The 5,023-nt window shown below is 38.5% G+C and overlaps 1 protein-coding gene across 1 annotated transcript in view; it reads left to right on the top strand.

Annotated features, from left to right (window-relative positions):
- The first annotated feature begins 1,871 nt into the window (after nucleotides 1–1,871).
- The window catches only part of snx19a (sorting nexin 19a), a 92,873-nt gene continuing 89,721 nt past the window's right edge, over nucleotides 1,872–5,023 (top strand). The window contains exon 1 of the mRNA XM_035666108.1: nucleotides 1,872–2,176. The gene's annotated coding sequence lies outside the window, so the exon portion shown is untranslated. The remainder of the gene's footprint in view (nucleotides 2,177–5,023) is intronic.

Genomic DNA, 5,023 nt, shown 5'->3' with positions numbered 1-5,023 from the left:
AGAGACAGCGGTAGAGAGCCGACGCAGCCACACTCAACGCGCCACCACAAGTGCAACCAAAGTAAACAAAACAAGTAATTATTGGAAATAATGAAAATATACTTAACAGAATACGCTACAGCAACAAACACTGAAGAGAGAAACTCTGTTCAGGCAGAAACAAAAAGGTTACAGAGAGAGCTTGTTATTTTAAAATGTATTTAATAAACATGAAGTAACAGTTGATTGAGATATTTAAACAAGCATATTCATTGGATTGATGGTAATAACTTTAATGTACCTAAGTGTGCAATGTGCACCTGTATTATTTTGAAAAATTGGATTAGATTGGGACATCCCTAATTAAAAGCTATTCTTCTTTACAAAAATGCACTACATGTTCCCAATCTGGTAGGTACACTCATTAAAACATGTAGTCATTAAGATAAGTGTATATGATGGAATAGTGGCATTCAAATGTGCCAGAGGCCACCACATTTGGGCTTTTACGGCCATTTTACCCCATAGCTGCTACTTTCCTCACTGGTTGGCTACATATCCTTGTGGAAGCCCTGTTAATAGCAATGAAATATAAATATATCTAGAGTTGGCTCAAATAATTTCATATTGAAGGGGTTTTTGTGATTTCAGATGTAGCCGTTTGCCTTTGAACAACAGAGCTAGTCATCCTGACCACTAATAGGGTTTGACACAGCTGTCACGAGTCTGTGAGGCCACTTCATATTCTCAAGATGGGCTGAACTGGCTTCAGAGTACAAGAACAGGGGGATGTGAATATATTGCAGCAAATACACCATAGTGGCCAGCTACTCAGGTACATAGACAGAGATGCAATAGTAGTATAATTTACCTAATAACACTGTTGACTTTTAACAGTTTAATAACACATTTATTTGACTCTTTCTGAATGGATTTTTATTCAAAAACATTCAACTGTGGAAGTGGTAACAACTAAGAGATTTACTTGTTTGATAGTGGAAAACATTTAAGTTCTGCTTTGACCCCTGTAAACTCTACTCAGTCTTTTAATTAGTTAAGTGAGAGCTGGCACGGGCTGTTTGAGCCCAGCTTTCCCCCTATGGAGGCATTGAGTGATTTTTCCAAAAGCCTTTATGAGCCCTTCCCCTTACCTCTCTTTATAAAACTGAACACCATCGTCATAGGAATTTTTGCTTGCTCTGCTGGGTTCACATTATACTAACCACTAAAGCACTGTTACTGTGGGTTGTTTTGAAACTTCTTATGTTAAAATAATGCGTTCTTTATAACACTGCCACTGTTTGTCAGTTATATGAAAGATATGACCTTTACTTGCACAGAACTACATTTTGCATTTCAGGGTATCTTTGTGATGATTCGACAAACTGTATAGGTTTGACTCAATTAATCAGAAGGAGAATATAAATGATTAACTTAAAGATAAACATGTAAAACATTAGTGGTTTCATCTCCCTTCTAGCCTCTGTACCACTGGTCTCTATAACAGTATTGGTAAGGAATGGCTGACAGGGTTTCTTATCACTATAACGGTTGAAAATATTAACTTAGTGCCGATTCTTCTGGTCATTCTGTCAAGAAAACACGTTTTCTCTTTTTATATACTGTGGATGAGAAAAACAATTCACACTGTTGCTCCACTTGAACTTTCTTGTAGAAGTTGCTGTTCTGTGAATTATGCAAGCAAAAAGAAAAGGGTTCTGTATTATACCTACAACTGAAAGAAGAAAAAGTTTAAGAAAGAGCAACTTCTGAGTCCTTTTCTCCTCTGTCTTGGAGCTGTTTGGTAGAGAGGGAGGGGAGGAGGTGCAGGGAGGAGGGAGGGAGGTGGAGTAAGGTTGGAGTCCCACATAACCACTGGCAAAGGAGCCGTTTCATACTGTGCTGTTCTGAGCTGTCTATGCCTCTCTCTGTTTGTATTCGCTGGGAGTCAGCATGCACCTGTGGTCTCTCTCATTTCAACTGGTTGTTTATCAATGCTGTCACGTTAGCAGCTCGTGCAGCAGTCAGCAGGAGAGAAGTAGAACTGGACCTGGTAGATTCAAAATACCAAAAACTCAGAGCAAAGGAATTGTGTTTGGGGAGTTTCTGCCTCCATCTTGAGACGAAAGAAATCTGAGGAACAAACTTGCCTGGCTGGAATGAAGGACTGACAGCAAGCAGACTTGTGTGGAAAAGGGTAAGTTACTCACAAACCGCTGAAGTTACTCTAGTTTGTTTGGTTTCAACCAGGATAAATATAGATGTTTTTACCTTCTTGTACAATACCCGTAATACCCTTCAGTAAACTGTACGATACTGTAGCAATCATAAAATGTGTCTTTACATAAGTTGTTATTTATCTCCTTGTTGTACGTGTGTTTGTGTGCACACACATGTGGGGGTGTGTGTTGTGTTTGTTGAATTTTATGATGTGTTGGCTGGTCTGTGGTTCATCTTTGGATTAGACTCAGCTGCTCTGGTTCTCTCAGGGTATGTCTTGTTTTCTCTTGTTCATTTGTTCAGACATCTCACGTGTCCAGAAATAAACACACACACACACACACACACAGGAAGCAACAGGACAGTGTCATGTCTTCACTTCAGAGCAGACAGGACTTACTCCTGCTGGTTCAAATAGCAGTCTACTTGTAAACCAATCTCCTGTAGTACCCTTACTGCCATTAGAATAACATTATAAAAAACTCATTCAGTCTGGAGTGTTGGTGGTAGATTACCTCCGATTCTGGATTGGTTAACATTGTGGGCGGGTTGTCTTTGAGAAAACGTACACCTGGCACTGTAACCAAAAAATACTATTCTTTCCAGCAATGTTTTTTACATTCAATGTATTTACGTTCAGTAAAATCATTGCTTTATGTTGTTTTTCATTGTTTGTGCTCAGAGCTGCTTTTCAATGGACACATTCAAATATGTGTAAGCATGAACAGAGCCTAAAGCCTGCATTGTGCTGTGCATGATTAACGCAATAGGGACGATTTTGTGGTAAACAGCTAGATTGCTAACTGCTAAAATAGTGTGGCCGCTTGGTTTAGGGCAGCAGTGTTAAACATTGTTGGCAGCTTAAATGATGTTTGTGACAAGGCCAGAATTGATGTGGTAATGACCCGATGACAGTCAGACCAGTTAGGCTGAAATTGCCCTGAAGATTATTACCTTCAAACTAAAATGAGGGCCACCTGAACAGACTGAAACACTAAAAAAACTACTAGGCCCCAAGTGGATCTGTGAAGACCTCTCCTCTATTTTACAACTAGACAACAAAATGTCCTTTAACTCATAATTAGTTTTTTTTAGTCATAATAGCCTTCTGTTCATCATTTGGGTTCAATAACCTTAAAGCTCCATTAAACCATTTTTAGTTACTAGTGGGCTGAAAACCCCAAAACAAGTTAATGACATGGTGCAACATTGATTTGGAGTCACGAGTCTCGCTGTGTGTAACTCTTCACGGCAATATTCACTGTCTTTTTTAGTCGTGTTGTTGTCTCAGTAACTCCTGAGAACAGTATCTGGGTCTTTAACTGACTACATGTTTGATTTTCTGCAAATTTTTTTTCTTAATCACTAACTTCTGCTGCATAGATTTAACAGACTGATTAAAGTCCCCCTCCAGTCAAAAATATGTTTTTCTTCTTTATCGTACTGTTGGATGTCTGAGCCTCATTGTGCAGAATGATGTACATGCAGAGTTTGACACTAAAAGGATGTTTTCACATTCATCTGCTGAAAGAAGTGGAAAGTTTCTTTGTGCTCATTTAAGATCTTATTTTTAAGGGGTTGGGCCTACGAGCATTGGCAGGCAGGACAGGCAGGCAAAACACATCAGACACACATTTTATATACTGTGTAAGTAAAAATAGCTGCTGAAAAACAGCATTTCAAAAGTTTATTTTTCAGAAGGAAAAAGAAAATTTATCTCAAATGATAACTAAATGAATAAATCATTCTGCATCTTTAAAATAAAGCCGTAAGGTTAGGCACACTGCTTCGGCCTCACCATCAACTCCAGTTAACATTTGTTATGAGTTAGGAGTTTGAAAGTCTACATGCTGTCCAAGGATATCCTGCAGGGAAACAGATTAAAATAGCTCTCCTATTTTTTCACAGGTCTCTCCGATGATTACTGCTCTTGGAAATACTGACCAACGTCATTATGGCACCATATTTAGTGATTGTGCTCACAATGCCTTGGGCTACAAACCTAGGAAAGTGTGGGACAGGCCCAGAAGCAGATAAGAAAAGGACATATGGGATGATGGAGTTACTTTAGAGTATGCTTTGAACTGTATATTTATTTTAAACAAACAGAAATGGTGGTACTGTATTGGAGAAGTGGCAAAAATTATTTACAAAAAAAAGTGGTGGGGGTTGTTGGGAAGAGAAAGGCATGATTCAGGCTCTGCATGCTTCACATTCTTAGCTGCTGACCTCTATGGATGATAACAACAGCCGGGCTTGAAGGTCACACTGCTGTGGCCAGTGGCTGAGGCTGAATCTTTACTGGTACCAAACTAGATGTTTGTAAGGCTGGTACTGTTCTCTAATTATATAACTATTATTATATACTATATAAGCTATTGGGGATTACTGTTTGCTAGCAAACAAAATAAAAAAAATATAAATATGAAAATATGAAAAAAATTAAAGGACTGAGTTGACTGTCATATGCCAAAGTTAAGCTTAGGCAGTGGATGTGACAGAAAAAACGGTTTCCATGTGGTAACTTGCATGAGGCTTAGGGCTGAAAAGACAGTATCATTACAGTGGTCACACACCATTTCACTAAACGGTTTAGAATAATCCCAAAACAAACCAAAGGCCAAAGCATTAGTGGCAATGAAATCCTGTGCTTGTCTGTGATTGCATATTAAAGAAATATCTTGTAATAAAAATAACCCTGTTCTTCTTTGATGGGATGATTAGGCACCCATGTCATATGATATAGTACTGGGTATAACTGGGGAGCAGACATTTGAAAGTTAATGCTTCATGTTGTAAACATTTAAGCTCAAATGAAATATTT

This window comes from Morone saxatilis, unplaced genomic scaffold, assembly GCF_004916995.1.
Source record: "Morone saxatilis isolate NCDOM2014 unplaced genomic scaffold, NCSU_SB_2.0 Contig20, whole genome shotgun sequence".
In the NCBI taxonomy this organism is placed as follows: Eukaryota; Metazoa; Chordata; class Actinopteri; family Moronidae; genus Morone; species Morone saxatilis.
This window is presented reverse-complemented; position numbering and strand designations above follow the sequence as displayed.